This window comes from Balaenoptera acutorostrata, chromosome 11, assembly GCF_949987535.1.
Source record: "Balaenoptera acutorostrata chromosome 11, mBalAcu1.1, whole genome shotgun sequence".
NCBI lineage: Eukaryota > Metazoa > Chordata > Mammalia > Artiodactyla > Balaenopteridae > Balaenoptera > Balaenoptera acutorostrata.
The window spans coordinates 96442899-96461547 of NC_080074.1; positions in this window are offsets into that span (position 1 = coordinate 96442899).

Genomic DNA, 18649 nt, shown 5'->3' on the forward strand with positions numbered 1-18649 from the left:
TTGTGACCTTGCCTGGACTACGTGCCTGTTTGTGAGCTGCGGCCAGCAAGTCCGGCGGCACTTAAGATGAGGAAGGGAGTGGATCGTGCAGTTTCATGAGCCCCAGGGACCTGGCTGGTTCCCAGGGATCTAGAAATTCTTATGATACACGAAATGAGATAAATAGCATCGTTGAAGAAACCCAAAGCTGCGTATTTGCAGGCAAACTGATGATATCAGTTTGTGGCCTGGTATTATAAGCGGGGCTCTCCTAAACTGCAATTTAAAGTCTCACCCGTGGAGCGGACACACTGCCCGGGACCTTGCCCAGTTGGGACTCCAGATTGCTGTTCTCGGGACTTCCCAGCGCTGTTCACGTCTGGATGTAGGTGTCGGCCCAGTTTGGTGAGGTACGTGCTTTTACTTTTCTCTCCCTTTTCGTTTCTATTTCTTCCTTTTTAATGATTTTCTATTAAAGTCAAGTTGAAATTGTCTATTTGTGTGACGAGCGGTGTCTCTTTGTTAATGAATCCTTCGAACCTAAAACGAAAGTACAACTTTCGGCCAAACAGAGGGCGGGCGAGTTGAGGAGCAATCATGAAGCCCTTCCTCACGGTTGCTCCCATTCTCTTTCCACTCCTAGTGTGACAGCTCCAGTCCAGGACCTGACGGCCTCCAACTCCCACCACCATGATGGCCTCCTAACAGATCTCCCATCCCAGCAACTTCCTAGTCTGTCAGCTCCTTATCTGTCCATCGTTTGGAAGTGTTCCCCTAAACCACAAGTCTGTTGTGTCATGGGAACCTTTGATGGACTTCACCGTTTAAAGGCAACCCTAGCTCCTCATCCGGGCACGCAGAGCTCTCCTCCTTCTGGTCCAGCCTACGTTCGCATGCTTACGTCCAATGCATCCCTTCCCCTGTGCCTGTTGCTGAACCGCAGCTGCCGACTCGTTACTCTCCCCCAGTGCTATGAAACCTCTCACTTTTATGTCTCTGTTCAAGCTCTTTTTTTCCCTGCCGGGCATGCCTCGTTCCCTCTTGCAGAAGTCCTACCCATCCCTCAAGTTCCAACTCAAATCTCACTCATTTCAGGAAACTTACCAGACCCTTCCATTAAAATAACTTCTCATAGTTCCTTATTCCTTTCAAACTTATTATAAAAGATCAAAGTCCATCTTGTATTGTAAGCATGTCTTCATGCCTGTATATTTTTCTCTATGTGTGCTCGCAACTGTCTCTAAGGAAGGAAGAAAGGAACAGAGGGAAGGAAGGAAGAGAAGGAGGGGCAGGAGAAATGAGGAAGGAAAAGCAGAGGTGCCTCCTGGGTCTCTGCTGGTTCACCTCACTGTCTTGAATCAAGCCGTTCAGCAGTGCTTCCCAGGACTGGCAAAACCTCACCGAGCCCCCAGATTCTCATCATTGCCATACCGCTGGCATCCTGGGCTACCATATCCCTTCCCCCTCCCCCTCTGCTCCCTCCCCTCCCTCCTCCCCACTGTGCCTCCATTTTAGATGCCCAGCAATTGCATCAAATCTTAAGCAGCTCCACTTCTGAAAAGAGCAGTGGGAGGGAATGGAGAGAAATAGGACGGAGAGATGAAAATGTAATGCTGAAAAATTCGTATGCTAAAGGCAGCACGTGCTCCCCCACCCCTCCTCTGCATCTCATCTGAGAAAATTCTGGCGGAGACCACGCGAGGCTGGGCCAAGTTTGTCTGAGGTGACAGAGCAATCACTGGGGAGCTGTAAGCGTCCACGTGTGTGCGGGAGGAAAGCAGCACTTTCCTTCTGGGGACCGGGGCTGTCGACAGGGATGGGGGGAGGGGCAGTAAGAGGACCGGGCTGGGAGAGATGCCCTCCCCTCCTATAGCAAGCGCTGCCCCTGTACCACCACCCCCCTCCTCCCCTGATGAAGTCAGGCCTGGCAGGGCACTGCCCTCTGCATAGTCACGGGCCCTGGGGTTTCCCACGCCTGTTCCCTTCAGGAACCCTGAAAGGCACAGCACGACCCTGGGCCGGGGCGAGTGGGTGGCCTCACTTCACTTGATGGGGCACTGTTTGCTCTGAGCCCGGGGCGGGAGAGTTGAGGCGGCCGGGCTCTAGATGCCTGAAAAAGTCCGTTCTCGTTCCCAGCCCCGGTCTCGTTCCCAGCCCCGGTCTCTCACTTTGCTCGCAGCACTGCAGAGCTGCGGCCTGATGAATGCTGCGCGCTGATATCTACAGGAGATGGGCTGGCGATTCCCGGCAAGCGGTCCCTGAGCCCCTGCAGAGAGGCGGCTCCGGCTGCTCGACCGCGACCCCTGGCGGCCGCTGGAGAAACTCTCCGCAGAGCTTCCAAAGCGCACGGGGCCGCTGGACAGCAAGTCAAGGGAAGATTTTAAAAGAAACTGGGGTAAGAAATAAGCACCTCCCCCCCCGCAGATGGTGCAGCGCGGGGGGTGGAGAATGAAAAGAAAGCCAATGTTGCTTACTTGTAATCTAAACAAGAAGGAAAGGAACAATCTGTTAGGGATGGTGGGGCTGATGAGGGGAATGGGAGGGGGAAGGTGGAAATGTGAAAATCTGTTTATAGTTGGAACGGAATCTGTTAATATGATGCTTACACAAAATAAGACATATAAGTTTTTCCCTGCTCTGAACTCTGCTTCCTTCATCTTTATTTTAGCTAGCAGTGGGCTCTGATCCGATTTTTCTCTTTCATACTCCCAAACCAGCTGTATTTTGGAAGAGGCATCTATTCAGGGAAATCAAACATACTTTGGCTTCCTCCAGTGAGCCTGAGTCACAAGAGCCAATATAGGACAGGAGTCAAGAGCCTGGACACTGAACACAGTGTAAAGCCTGAGTGTAAGTCCAACATGGTCACTCACTAGCTGTGTGACCTTGAGCAACTTACTCAACCTCTCTGAACCTCCATTTCCATGTCTAGAAAACAAAATATAAGCCAAATGCTCCTCCAGAACTGTGATGACAAGGAAGCAGTGGTGCCCGAGGTGCCCATCCCCTCATCTCTACATTCAGAACAGAGAAGCTGCCCGAGGCTGGTTCAGCATTCCCTTCCGGGGCAGGACCCCTTTAGGGCGCGACTGTGATACACTCAGTTCAAGAATAGGCCAAGTGCCTGTGAGTAGCAGGGGGATAAGTCCTCCATCACTTTCCCTGACCCCTCCCTTCTTTCCCATCAGTTCACACAGCCCTCAAGCCCATGCCTGAACATGCAAGCTGACCAAGCAGCACCCACAAAATGGTAGGTGTGGGTGAAGGTGTGTTTGGTGATCAAGGGGCTTCTCAGCATGGAGCTGAACCCAGCTTGGGTTGGAGCCTGATGCTTTCCGTCAGCTTCTAAAGGTTCTGGGTCAATGTCCTTCTCCTTCGTGTTAGCGCTGCCAACATTCAATGCTTCGAAATGCAGGGCGCTCTGCTAGGGGCTGGCAGGAAGAAGAGGTTCTGTGGGAGTCCCCTGCCCCTAAGGAGCGTAGTCTAGTTGGAGAGGTGTGACGTCCACACAGGAGAAACTAAACAATAAATAAGGATTGTACATGGCATGTGATACGGTGCAGATGAAGACATTACCCAGCACTACAGGAAATCAGAGGGTGGGAAACTGATTCAGAGCAAATTTGAAGGCTCTTCTGAGCCCCAGGAGCCACCGAAAGTGGTCCTGGTGCTTTGATGAAGTGGGCGAGCTCTTCCCTCTAATTCAGGATGCATCCCTAGAAGGGTGTATCACAGGATATGCCATCCACGGTGGGGAGGAACATGTACAGAAAATCCAACTCCTCAAAGTCTCCCAAAGATGCTCGACAATTTAGCCACAGGACCCCAGGGCTTACCTCGGAACGTGACTCTTCCAAAGACTCCATGGCTGAGACTGTACACGCTTCTGCCCATCTTCTGGAGGACAAAACTGAGTCCAGCTAAGTTCCTAGGGAGGAACAAGAGGGAAGAAGGTGGGGACCTGGTTATTCATGATTCTTTATCCATGCATTCGTCAGTTCACTTACATAACCATCGATCTATCCATTCATCCACTCAATCCTCATTCGCTATTATATTAACAACTGTTATATGCCCGGCACTGTGTCCTGAGCTTTGAGTACAAAATAATTACCTATTTCCTCTCCTTCTACCCTAAGCAAGATTCTATGTTACCCTACTCAGTTTTCAAGAATCTCTTCTGCACGGGGGGGTGGGGACGGTGGTGTGATGAATTGGGCGATTGGGATTGACATATATACACTGATGTGTATAAAATCGATGACTAATAAAAACCTGCTGTATACAAAAATAAATAAAATAAAATTTAAAAATTAAAAAATAATAATAATAATAAATAAAGAATCTCTTCTGTCCCACCTTATCTCAGGGACCAGACGTACCATGAGTTTCATTTGACTCATTCCATGGCACTAGCAGGACCCTAATAAATGCAGATCCCAACACCCTGGTCAACAGACTCTCTCATATTGAATCAAATAGTTTAGATTTTACAGATCCACCCACCACTTCATGAAAGGACAAAGAATAGGACTCAATGTACTGGCTTCTTCCAATCAAACACAGCTATGGCCAGCTCTGGCCTCTCACTAGATGTCTGTTGCCTGACATACGAACTGGTTCTAGTTTGCCCCTCACAAGCACACACACCCCTGGGCTGTTCCCCTAGAATCATTGCAGTGGCCTTTTAATCCTTGCCTCTGCCTCTTTCTCCTATCCCCTGCCTTCACAGGTTTGTGACAAGCCGTGCTCTTTAAAATATTTCCTGGAGGATATTTGTGTGTCTTTAGTGGTGGTGGAAGGCTGTATAATTATCTCCCAATTCATCAGGCTCCTTAACAGGCAAATGCCTTTTTTTTTCCAATAAGTTTTTCTGGCTGAGGCACCAACAGGCCTTGTTGCTACGGAAACCAGAACGTTTCCTTCTCTATTTTAATGGTATGTTGAAAGCCCTGCATGTCTGTGCATCACACATATGGTGGCTGTTCGCTTTCTCAGCTCTTTTTTCCTTTCCTTCCTCTGCTGACCTGTCCGGCATTTTCCCAACTTCCCATGTTTCAAAACATTTCCTCCTCATCCGCAGACCCTGCTCAACCTCTTCCTGCCTTTCCCTGTGCCTCCCCCTCTCCCTCCCCTTCCATCTGGTGTTCTCAGCTGTTTAGAAAGAAATACCAGTTGGCTTGCATGAAATCTAAGCAAGAGAGAGAGAGAGAGAGAGAGAGAAAGAAATAAAGGGTAATTGTAGGAACAAAGCTTTGCAAAAACCTTTGACCAGCCAGGTGTTTCCTGCTGGCAGCCTCACTTGGCTGCCTTCCTGGAACACGGGGGCTTCTCCGGAGGAGAGGGGATGGAGAGCACAGCGCAGGGCAGGAGCGATGGGAGAAGCATCTCCCAGCACCACCATCTGCTGCTACTCCCGGGCGCAGACCAGCATCCTCCACCCGAGTCACTGGGTTTAGTTCAGAGACTGCTGGAGGTGGGGAGTGCCCCGTTGAAACGTATTGTTTATTCATTTATTCCGCAGACATTTACTGGGCACTTGGAATATGCCAGGCACTATTCTAGGCACTGGGAATACGCTGGCGGTCCCCGTCCTCAAACAGTAAGACTTGCTCACAGATCGTTGTTAAGACAACATGATAAGTGGCGAGAGGTGATGTCGTGATGAGGGACTTGGGCTCTGGATTCAGACAGACTTGAGTCTGAGCCTCAGGCCACCATTTTCTAGCTGTAACTTTGGGTAAATAACTAAACCTCTTTAAGGCTCAAGGATCTCCTCTGGAAACATAGCATCCTAATCAAGTCATTTCTGGTGATGAAAGAAATAAAATAGTGAGTCTTGATGAGCATATTGCCCTTCACACGGCCCATACACAATCAATCTTCATTACCATGGTTGTCTTTCTTATCATGATTACCATCGTTGGGGTGGTCAAAGGATCGTGATAACGTGCAAGGCAGCACAGAAGAGGGCTTGGACTGGACATTTTCTAGGTGAGAAAAGTGGGAAGGACATTCTAGTCAGAGGGACCAGGGGGTGCAGAGACAGGTGGCGTAGATGGGAAAGTGCTTCTGTGTCACCACAGGGTCAGATCTGTGTGTCTGGGGACAGGGACGCAACAGACTTGGCCTGGGCTGTGAGGACACGGATCGATACCCTGGGGGGACTGACTCTTTCATCAGCCCCCTTAATGGAAGTGAGCAGGAGCTCCTTAGGTTTAAGAGCAACGCAAGTAGCTAAACTCTTCAAAGGGTTTTTCCTCGTGACGCACAAAATGCCAGAATTAAGGGGCTCCCCAGCCTTTCCTTGCTTTACGAGCAAGTCGTTCCAGGTGATCGTGGCCAGCATCATGGATTGGTGGATCCCTTGCTCCAGCCCATTCCGGGCCACCTGTGCCTGGGCATCAGAACATCAGTGCAGCAGCCCCAGCTATGTGGCCTTGAACTAAGCACTGATACAATGGGAGGAGTACATGAGATGACCCTGAAGTCTCTTCTAGCTCTTGATAATGTGATTCCACAAAGAATTTAAAGGAGTGGTAGGTGGCACCGAAGGTGGTGTGGTTCACAAGCGACAGAGATGTTGTGTGTGTAAAGAGTAGTGTGATGGAGACACAGAGCACAGACTTGTGGTTGCCAAGGGGGAGGGGCCTGGGGGAGGGATGGAGTGGGAGGTTGAGATTAGCAGATGCAAACTAGTATATATGGAATGGATAACCAACAGGGTCCTACTGTAGGGCGCAGGGAACTATGTTCAATATCCTAGCATAAACCGTAATGGAAAAGAATATGAAAAAATATGGATAAAAAATAAAGCAAGTATGATTTTGCAGAAAAAAGAATCATGATGGTTGGAGAGGCAGCAGGAAGGATGGAGCAGAACATGTGGGGCAGAGGGAACAGGCGTGGTTTGGTGACTGAGCTGGTGCGAGACAGGAAGGAAGAGAAAGGTCAGGGGTAACCCGGAGACTAATTCTGTTGTGCTCAGAGGTCGGAAAAAACAGCAAGTCGAGAGTAAGCCTGGATGCTCTGGGTTTGGCCTTATTAAAAAGGACACGGCGGAACTGCAAGATCTGCTTTGGGTCACGTGGTACATCGCCCTCTGCTCTCCACACTGAGCAAGCATCCTTGAACTTTGCAATATAAAATTATGCCAAATTTTCTTTTACCTTGGGTTTAAAATAAGACAGTAGTATCTGAAAATAAGTGTCAGCCTGGATTTCCAGCATCAAAAGGAGATCAAAGCTGACCAAAGGTAATAAGGCAGGATAGGACACAGGGTCCCATATTCCACCCATCCACAGCCTCTCGCCCTTAACAGGGCTCTGTAAGGGTTATAATGAATATTTATATATTTTTTTTATTGAAGCATAGAGGGTTTACAAAGTTGTGCTAGTTTCTGGCATACAGCAAAGTGATTCAGTTATACATATATATACATTCTTTTTCATATTCTTTCACATCATGGTTTACTACAGGATATTGAATACAGTTCCCTGTGCTATACAGTAGAACCTCGTTGTTTATCCACTTTATATATAGTAGTTTGTATCTGCTGATCCCAAATCCTAATTTATCCCCCTCCCTTTCCCCTTTGGTAACCAAAAATTTGTTTTTTATGTCTGTGAGTCTGTTTCTATTTTGTAAATAAGTTCATTTGTGTCATATTTTAGATTCCACATATAAGTGATATCATATGGTATTTGTCGTTCTCTTTCTGACTTACTTCACTTAGTATGAGACTCTCTAGGTCCATCCATGTTGCTGCAAATGGCATTATTTCTGAATGTTTATATTTTGAGTTGTTCATTTTCTCTTAAGAACTCACAGGGAAAGGAGATTTTTTTTCCCCATTGACTAATTTGTATTCTGCACTCTTTCAAAACCATTACAATGGATTACTTCTGTGATTAGAAAAAAAAGTATACACCTATTTTTAATTTTTTTCTTTTTATTTATTTATTTATTTATTGGCTGCATTGGGTCTTCACTGCTGCACACTTTCTGTAGTTGCGGCGAGCGGGGGCTACTCTTCGTTGTGGTGCACTGGTTTCTCATTGCTGTTGCTTCTCTTCTTGCGGAGCACAGACTCTCAGGTGCACGCGCTTCAGTAGTTGTGGCTCGTGGGCTCTAGAGCGCAGGCTCAGTAGTTGTGGTGCACGGTCTTCGTTGCTTCGCAGCATGTGGGATCTTCTGGGACCAGGGATCGAACCCATGTTCCCTGCATTGGCAGGCGGATTCTTAACCACTGCACCACCAGGGAAGTCCCTACACCTATCTTTAAATGGGTTTGATGAAGCTTCAAAAGATCTATGGTAAAATTTTTCCTAAAGTGAGGAAAGGAGGCCCTACCCCGTGCAGGGCACTCGGTAAAGCTCTCCATTTAAATAATCTCATTTGGGCCTCATAACACCCCTCTGAGGTAAATATTCTTATACCCTTTGACACACTAGGAAAATGAAGTTAAGGTCAGTTGAAAAACTTGACAAAGGTCATCTATCTCATCATTGGGGGAACCGTGGTCACATCCATGTTTGCCTGACTTCAAAGCCTCCAGCAGATCCACCCTTGATCCTAAAGAAAAGACTGAGAGGACCTGTCTTGATCAATAACAGGGTTGACCCTTGACACAAGTTCACGGATGTTAACACTTTCATCTCCTGGGACCCCTCCCTAGAAACTGGTTAGTCACCAAGTCACTTTACCCTGTCTTCTCATCTTCTAAAATTCCCCAGGCTCCAAAATCATTTTTCCCTCTTTCTCTGCCTCATCTGAACTCCAGTTCTGTCCCCTTTTAGCTCTGAACCCCAGTTGCTAAAAAGTCAGTAAATTAATTTAATTGATACAAGAGTGTGAGAATCTGTTGGCTGTACTTTTACTTTCCTAGTAGCATTTACTTCATAAAATCTGATAAAATCAAATGACTGTCGATGGAAGAAGTCAAAGACAATGAAAGAAAACAAAATGATGAATTTCAGGCAGAGGAAAGGGACATATTTGGGCCCAGTGAGTTTTTTTTAACAACTTTATTGAGATATAATTGACATACAATAAACTGCCTGTATTTAAGGTGTACAATCTGATAGGTTTGGGCATATGTAGACATCCATGAACCATCACCACACTCAAGATAATAAATCTATTTATCATGTCCAAAAGTTTTCTCCTGCAAAGCAAGTGAATTTTTAATTTCCTAAAGTTGGACCAGTTTCTAAGCAAGGTGACTTTGTGGATAAAAGTGGCTCTGGTGACCATTGCAAAGCTCAGTGACATTTTTGTGAACTAAATGTAGCTTTCCAAACAAGTGATTTTTATACCTGTTCACAACTCTGGAAATAATTCTGGAACAAAAAAAAAAAAAAAAGGCTGTGGACCTACTTACAAATAAAAATCATGCAGGGATGATAATCTCCAGAAAATACATAAGGTGCCTGATAGCATATTCTACACAAGTTCTTGTTAGGAAAATACATTTGTACTTAATGTTGGTAAACTATGCATTGGAAAATTCCAGCAAACGTGAGTTCACTGTCCAGGCCCCGTGAACCACCCCAGCAGATGTCACATTAAACTCAAGATTGAGGAAGGACCTATCACTGGACTGTCCATTCCTCAAGGGCGGTAGGTACGCTCATTTAATTTGGTGCCCCTGATAGCTGGATTTCCTAGCACAGGCCCAGAAGTGTTCGTTGGGAAGAAATGCTGGGATACCTGATCAAAATGCATTGCTCTCTGGTTTCACATACAAAAGGGAATTCTCGATGTGGCTACCCATGGCGATCCCGCTACTCTAGGGGTGAGCTGGAAAGGAATCAGCCCGGGGCAGAGGCTTTCCCTAGGATCTCAGTGTGCTGTGGGTTCCATGCTCTGGGCACCTACTTCCATCAGACACTGTGCAAGGTTATGCTTTGGTGGGGGAGACAACCAAGCGCACAGGCAGGGTGATGGGGGCTACGCAAGGAGAGGAATGCACAACAGCACATAGGTGGAGCGTCTAACCCAGCGTGGGGAGTCCAGGAGGACCTCCAGGAGGGTCTGGCCTCCACACCTCATCCCAGCTTCCTGATGGAGTGCTCCTTTCAGCTTGGTGGTCATAGAGTTTGTAGAACACCATGCTCTACCATTTAGCTTCTCACCTAGAATAACGGCCCACTCCAAGAATTAGCAAACTGATCTTAAGAAAACCAATCTTATTCTGGAGTCATCTAGCGCGTTAAATATACGCTGGGTGAATGGTGACATGGGACCAGGGGTGTGAGAGCCCCCGCAGGGCCCAAAGCTGGATGGATGGAGAGAGGGTTCCTCAGTAAAATATTTCCGTGTCAAGTTCTTGTTTTTATCAGAGCGCTAACATCTGTCTTAAACCGTGTTCCAAGAAAGCTTTGCGGAGAAGAAAAAAGACGACAGAATGAAGGAAGTAGGATGATAACAAGGGAGAGAGAATAAAGAATAAACTGGTGGGTGGGATACAGAGAAGGAAGGAAGCGTGAGGGAGGTGAAAGCAGGTTGGAGGATAAGGACGGAGAGGAAGAGGCCAGGAAATGCTGAAAATTAGAGAATTAAAGAGACAATAAAGATAAAAGGAAGGACCTACATTGATGAGCACACGTTAGGGGGGAAACGAGACAAAGAACAAAGGAACAGAGGCTGGAGGAAACAGCCTTCAAGCAGCCTGGTCCTCTGTGTTGACGAGGGGGCCATCTACTGCCTCTAAACGAAAGTGTGGAGCTCAGCACAAGACGGTTCTCACAGAGATGAGATAACATCAGTGCAATCCAGAGCCCCCATCTGAACATTCCTCAGGGCAAACCGGAGACAACCACTTGTGTCACGAGAGCCTCCTTGAGCCCTGCTCCTAAGGACACCCGTCCTTCACCAATTCCCAGCACGTGCTCAGGTATTTTAGACCAGATGGCCAAGACTTCTAGAAGTCTTCCGGGGCTGGCCTCTTGACACTGCAGTGAAAATCTGCCTCAGCAGCCTTTGTCCCATACATTCAGGCCAGTCTCTAGAACAAGTGCCTCATGAAGATTTTTCAAGTGTTCCCAAGATAGGAGGACTGCCTGACACCATCATAAAATATCCTCCAACTAGGCAAATTGTGAAATAGCAAATGTCCCCTTTAAGAATCTGTTTAACTTTTTTTTTTTTCATGTACTCTTTCCTTAGCCTGTTTTCGGTTAGGAGACATAAAAGGCATTCCCTGAATTATGGTGCAGTTTATCTGAGAATGCTGGTGCTAATGTAACCATCGTGCTCTCCACAGTACAGATAAGAAAGTATAATAGCAAGAGGTGAATGATATGGCTGTGTTTGAACAGGAAGTTAATAGGACCACTGCAATGAAACTGAGGACACTGATAGGATTAACCAAATTTATCAGCTATTATGAGGTCGCTGTTACTCAAACCTAAGAGTCTCATGAGAGAACTCAGGGTCTACAATTCCCCTCACTCCACTGCCAGGGAAGATGGTAAACGTCAAGGATAATATGACATGCTAAGTCATCCTATCAGGATATGAATGGTCAGAGCAAAGGTAGCCAGAGCAAAGGTGATACCATTTCTGTGATTCACCCCAGTTCATCCGTTTGATTCCATCTTTTGCTAAGGGTGGTTAAGATAATACCCGGGGATGCCTTTTGGAAAGGATTGTCTACCCTTTGAAAAGTCAGATGAGATCCAGGGGACCTCAGAGGAAAGGGGACAACCCCAATGGAAGAAGGATCAGAGTAGCCTAGACAGGCAGAGACAGGACAAGTTAGAGGCACACTGACTTCCACCATAAGCCATAACAAGTCACTGTTCTTTCTGGTGCCTCAATAGTCCCTTGGGAGGTATTTTCTTCTGGCAGGATGACGGTAACTCCTGGGGTAAGAGTAACTCAAGCTCCACCTGTTGAATTGATCCTGTTTGCCCAGCAAGACTGTGTAAGAGGCCAGGACCAAGCAGGTCAGGACACACAGCTCCAAGGTCCCTTCAACTCTAAGAATCTGTGATTGGGAAGGAGGGACACTTAACCTCTTCCCTGGATCCCAGGGAACCGGTAAGTATCAAGTCAGAGGAGCAAAGATCATCAACTCAGAAAAAAACAAGACGCAAGTTGAAGCCTTAATGCTATTGTAACTCCACAACAAAAGTTTATTTTTTGATTAATAGTATAAGGAGTGCCTTCTAGATACTTTTAAAAATTGTTTATTGAGTGTCTGCTAAGTACTTTATATATACTGGTGTTTACTAAAGCTCTACAAGATAACTGTCAATGTTATTATACTCAACTGACAGGTGAGGAAACAGAGGCACCGGGAATTTAAACAGCCTGCAAGGTCTTACAGCTAGTAGGCAGCTGAGCTGGGGTTGGTGAGACTCCGCAGCCCATGACTGCCATGCTGTCTCTCTTGGAGAACATCCACAGACCATGACTGAGCCTGTCACTCAGGTCCCAGAGCAACTCCCCCTGCCCCGCCATCCCCCAGCCCTGGACAGCTGCACACACTTCTGACTCCCACTAAGGGAATTTTTCCCAGCCCGGTGCATCCTGGCTGGCCAAATGAGACATGATTGGGGATAATTGTGACATGACATGGTCTGGAAGGAAGAGCAGATGGGGCTTGAGGGCACAAAACCCTTTGGGATTTGATTTCAAGGGAAGGAGGCCATCTTAAGGATTTCCAGCACGCTTTGGCAAGAGCAGTTAGAAAGGAAGAGTGACAGCCATGGCCGATGTGGTTGGCAACAGCTGAGGCTGAAAGCCACTTCCTGCCTACACTTATAAGTCATCTTTCCCAGCATGACCAGCTTGGGAGCCTGGAACCAAGAGGGGTCATATGGAAGAGGCAGAAAGGCAAGGCTGAGGGCATGGAGGGGAGGGCATCTCTTTGGGAAAGTTCTAACCATGACCCAGACAAATGCACGACATTTCAGACCTTGCAGCAGTGGTTGCACTGGAAACAAAGGAGATGGGCAGCAATGTAGTGAGAAGAGCACTGAACTGGGAGGCGTTCCGAAGGCCTGACCCCCAGTCCCAGCTCCACCCCTAACTAAGTAAATTTTCCCCTGGAGAAATCACTGATTCTCTCTGAGTCTCGAGCAAGGGGGATAAGCTCCCTTGTAACTCTAAAACATTCCTACCTGAGCCTATTAAATACTCTGTGTAAAGGTATCTTCTCTGTGGGAATCAAAACAAAGTACCTCTTATAAGAAATAGAGCAATACAGGGGTTTAGTCAAAGATGGGCCTAGATTGGTGTCTCGCTTGCCAGCCTGCTGGCATAAAGGAATGGATCTCTTCCTTTCTTTCTCCTGCATATATGTCAGGACACCATTGGTTGCAAATAAGAAAATACCTTGATTTGACTGGCTTAAACAATGTGCAATGTATCTCATAAGAAGTCCAGAAGTAGGCCAGCTCCGAAGTTGGTCAGTTCATCCTCAAGAACCCAGATTTTTCCCACCTCTCCCCTTTGCCATCTTCAGGTGCAGTTTCATCCTCAGAAGTAGGTTCCCCAGATCGTTACAAGATGGCTGCCACATTCCAGATGTCATCGCCAGACATTACAACATCTAGTAGAAAAGCAGTCTCTTCCCAAACACCAAATTTTTAAGAGCAAAGAAACCTTTTCCAGAAGCCCTTTCATGTCTCATTGTCCAGAACTAGTCATATATCTAATTCCAAACAATCACAGGCAAAGGGAGTGACTGACTCCACCTCTTCAGGATTACCTGAGAGGCTGGGGAAAGGCAGAAACCTGAATGAAATCCGGGCTCCAACAGCAGAAAAGAGCTGGGGGTCACTGTGGAGCTGATAGCTATGGCAACAACAGCTATTTGCTTCCCAGTACCAATTTTCCCTTTCTTCCTTAACAACATTAAACCCTAGGGTTTAACTGGGCAGTTAGGCAACCAGAATCAAGATTGCATTGGTTAGCTTTACACTTTCACCCCTATGTGTAGCCATGTCATTAAAGTGTGGCCAATGAGATGTAAGCAGGAGCACTGTGTTGACATTTTGAAGTGTTGCTGAAGTGGAGCTAAGTCAACTTAGAGACCCGCCCACTGAATTCTTTTGCTTTCCTCCTTCTTCCAGACTGGAATCCAGGTGTGATGGTTGGATCTCCATCTGCCACCTTGCACCATGAGTCAAACTTAAGGATGGAAACAACATCCTAGGAGATGGTAAAGCAGAAAGACAGAGGCACTGAGGTTTCTGGTGACTCCAGAGCCAACACACCTGCCCTAGGCAACCCATCTCCTTACTTATGAGAGGGAATAAACTCATGTGTATTTAAGCCATTAGTTGTCTGGTCTGTTGCTTACCACGAGCGCAATTCTTAACCGGTACAGTAACCAGCAAGGAATGGTACACGCCATTTACATAGTTACCTATATTAACCCTATGTAAATTATATAGGTTAATTGAGTTTATTCTCTCAGTTTGAGAATGCATGCAAGGTAGGATAAGGCAGTGAGAAGTTTTGGAATCAAACTGATCTGAGTGCAAATCAGGCTTTGTCACTTACAATCTGTGCTGTAAGTGAAGTCCCTCACCAACCCTCATTGGTGAGGGACTTCACTTCTTTGAGCTTAGTTTCACCATCTGTAAAATGGAGCTGGCTATTCCTACTTCAAAGGGTGGTCTCGAGAGTTAAGTAAGAAAACATTTGCAAACCAACTTTTGTTGTAATTCCTTATGACAGATGCACAACAAGTGGTCCTAAATGTCTTAGAAAACAATCATAGATTCTTAAGGACTTGGAGATCACATAGCCCCAGCTTCTCATTTTTAGAGAAGAAGAAACTGAGCACCACAGAGGTGAAGTTAGGTTCCCAGAGGGTCTCTGAGTTCCCCTGTTGGAAGGCACAGCTGTCATGACTAATCACACAAAGGGTGCGTTCATCATTCCATGCCCTGTGTAGCACCTACATTGCTGATGGCCCTGGCATTCCAGAACTTCTCCTCGGGATGCACTGCCCAGCCTCTGGTGATGCTCAAATGCCCAGCCCTGAGCCCCAGCCACCGAGACGGCGCTCTTCTCCTGCACTGATACCGTCAGTCGTATCATGTGGTACTACTTGAATTGCTGTCCTATTTTTGGAAAAATAGATGGCTAAACATAAGCGATTTTTTTTCTTAACATTTTTTTTTTGGGTTACTGAAGCAAAGTACTCAGTAAATAAGGACTGATTTGCATGACATTTTGCATGAATAGCGATGTTGAATGAACAAGGTAACAGACTTTGAACTTTCGTAGGCATTCTATTCAATTAAAAAAAATTTTTTTTTTTTTTGGTTAATTCCCAGTAGATTTCCACTGACATTAAAATCGACCACAATTTGGGAGGCCTCTGGTGGCTACAAAGGGAAAATACAAAAGCAATTATAAGCCAGCGTGTGTTTGTTTAGCTAGGTGTGGTGACCCTTTATGTACGTGCCTTGGTCTGTAAAGATTTTCCAGGCATGGGGACCCTGGTTATACTCGAAACCCCAGGTACCATCAGAGTTTGGGGCACTAGCAGGGTCTTGCTGGGAGCCAAAGAGGACCGGTGCTGTGCTTCCTCAGGGTCAGAACCAGGCAAAGCAACAGCCACAGAACTTCAAGGGCAAGAAAACAAAGTCTAAATGAACCGCAAAGCTTATATTCTAGGGCTAGGGATGTATTCCATTTGGATACAACATAGATAGCAAGTTCCACTCTAAAATGACTGAATAAAAGACTTTTCCACCAACACAATCAGAATGCTCCATCCCCCGATAAGCTTGCCCAGTGTGACTGTTTAGTCACATAACTCACCCCAGGGCCTAATTGTAGAGCATAGCCATGATGAATGACTAGGAAAGAACAAATAAAATATAATAATAATTCTACTCTGGATTTTATAATGCTTTTCCTCCACAGAGGTCTAAGTGTTTTCACACAGATTAGAAGGTAGAGGTGGGTATTATGATCCCCATTTGTGGATAAAGAAAGAGTCAGAGATGTAAGTTGTTTGTCCAGAGATTTAGAATAAAAAACCTAGTTGACGTGAATAATCGCCTTTGACATTATCTACGTAACCCCCTCATTTCTCAGATAAAGAAACTGAAGTCAGGATGGTGGCGTGACTTTTCCAAGGCTGCATCATTGGTGGCCAAATGACACACCTAACCCTTCATGGAGCCAAAAACAAAAATTAAGGCTCCTGACAAGCTGGTAAATAAGCCATTCCATCTTGAAGTCCAGCTTTTCCAGGAACGTGGCACCAAAACTGGGACTTCCCACCCAGCAACTCAGGAGCTGAGTCTCCCTGGGGTCACCAGAGTCATGGTCAGAGTTAACATCTGCTTCCAGAATCCCAGAGGGGGAAAGGGGTGTTCCTTCACCACAAGACTAAGCAACATAGCTGAAGAGATCTCAAGGGAGTAAATGTTCCTGAAATTCTTATAAGGATCCCCTCTCCATGTCAAAACAGCCTTCAGATTTCCCGCCCAACTCCATCTTTCCACCACCAACAGAGTCACCCATATCCCATAAGAAGAAGACGGGATGTTACCGAGAGTGCGGGACAAGGCTTGGTGGGTATTTGTCCTCAGGGATTCTCTTCTCTGAGGCTTTGCTGCGCTGTGATATGTAGCCCCAGGCACTCAGCCCACAGAAAGCCCCATCAGCATCCGGATTTCCTTGAAGATGGGGCTCTAGGTTTGTGCGCAGTGTGACATGAAGCTGCAATGGCCAGGGCATTGCTCATGGGTTCTTGGGCTGCAAGAAGCCAGAATGGCAGCTGTCAGGGGTGAGAAGTCCTAGGCCGTGGAGGAATGGGTCATACACTGCAAGAGGAAAAGGAACGGTAGCAGCATCTTCTGTACGGCTCTGTCAGAACAGCAAACCAGGGTCTGAGCAGAGGCCGAAGCACACAGAGCCCAGCCTGCTCCTGCCTCTCTTCTCCTGCCAGAGGCTGGTCCTCTTTCTCCACATGCCCTGGCTACAGACGATTCTTCCCACCCTGGAGCATCTGCCCAGGGCCTGGGATAAGTTCTGTGTTCTCTTACCATCAAGAAAGGTAAGAAACACTAGACCTCCCTCTCTCCAGCCCCATCACCCCCACTTACAGCCTCCTTATTTACCCCAAATTCATTTCCTCTCCCTATAAAAGAAATAAGGGGCACTCTTGAGATTACACATCAGGCCCTCTTCTCTCAAATATAAATGTTCTTCCCAAGGCCCTGTATCCTCACATCAGGAACAGACCCTATTTAGCAGAAATGGAGATGATAAAGAATTTCCATCTAAGTCACAAGATGTTCTAAGATACACAGGCACGGACGACATCACCGCTAATTCAGATATTATATAAATATTTCCCACCTGAAGCCACTCTCCAGGGGAACAGAAGAGGAGAGTGATGATGAGGGTCATGGAGCTGTCTGCTGAACGCCTTTACCCCACTAGCTGGTCCTCAGTTCAGCTCACCCCAGTTTTGTTCCCATGTTCCCCATGTAAGCCTCCCCGACAAGGTGTTTTGTCAAGCTTCTCAGGACATGTCGACTTTGTGGGGTGCCCTTGAACTCTGAACTTCAATGACGTCTGCAGCTATTATGTCCCAGATTTCTACCTCCCATCCCATCTTCTGGTCCCCACCAAGCCAGCAGCCCTGATGGGATGCACAAACGCATTCCAGCCGCAACAGCGTCGGCACAAACGCATCCAAACGCTCATTCTGGGTTCCTTAGGAGTTTCACATCTAGGTGGACTGTTCTCGAGACCTCTGCTTTTCCTTTCTCTCCCTCCTGCTGTCGACATTTGGGCCATTTCCCTGCTTATTAGCACTTCATGTGGAGGACATGAAAGAGAAGACGCAAAAATCTGATTCGTCAATTGTGCTATTTTCTGGAAGGTGTGATGAAGGATGGTTTGCAAGGGAAGGCAAAGCTATTAGCTACTGAAATCTGTAGATTTCAATTAACCTTATTTCCTCACAGATAATTGCGAACTGACAATAAAGTTATTTTCTCTGCAACGTTCTTCAGAAAAAAAAAAAAAGTATTTCACTTCTGAGGCCGACTTCATGCTGGGTTGACAGAGGCCCATAAACGATCCATGCCTTCTGGTCAGCACCAAGAACTCAGAGCTTGACGACGGAGCCCGTGTGGAAGACAACCCAAGGTCTCTGGGGTCCTAGGGATGTGAAGCCCACCTCACCCTCCCTTCACTGTGTTCTTTGTGCCCACACGTGCCACCATCAGTCTTTGTCATTCCAGGCTGCCAGCTCCAGGCCACCCTTCCTGCATGGGCCTCAGGCTACCGACCCCTCCACCCAGTCAGACAGGCCTCTCACTGCCCCTGATCACACCTTACCTGCACCTGCCTTCACTTTTTTCTTCCTCCAGGCCCCTGCCTGAAAAGCTCAATTCCTTTCCCAAACCCAAGTCTTCAAAGCCTGGTTCAAGTTCAACAGCACCATGTTGACCTCAAGACAATGCCAGTCAGAACTGCCTTGAGCCCTCCCGCACAACCTCATCTCCTCGGGGCACATACTGTGGGCGAGTCCTGTTGTTGGCACAGATTCAAACAGGCACCCAGGACAAGGACCTCAGTCGCCATGTGCCCTGGGGTCAGGCCCATGTGGTGCAAACCCAGCCTGCAGCATCCTAGCTCTGCCCACAAGTTCAGTCCGCCTCAGTTTCCTCTTCTGTAA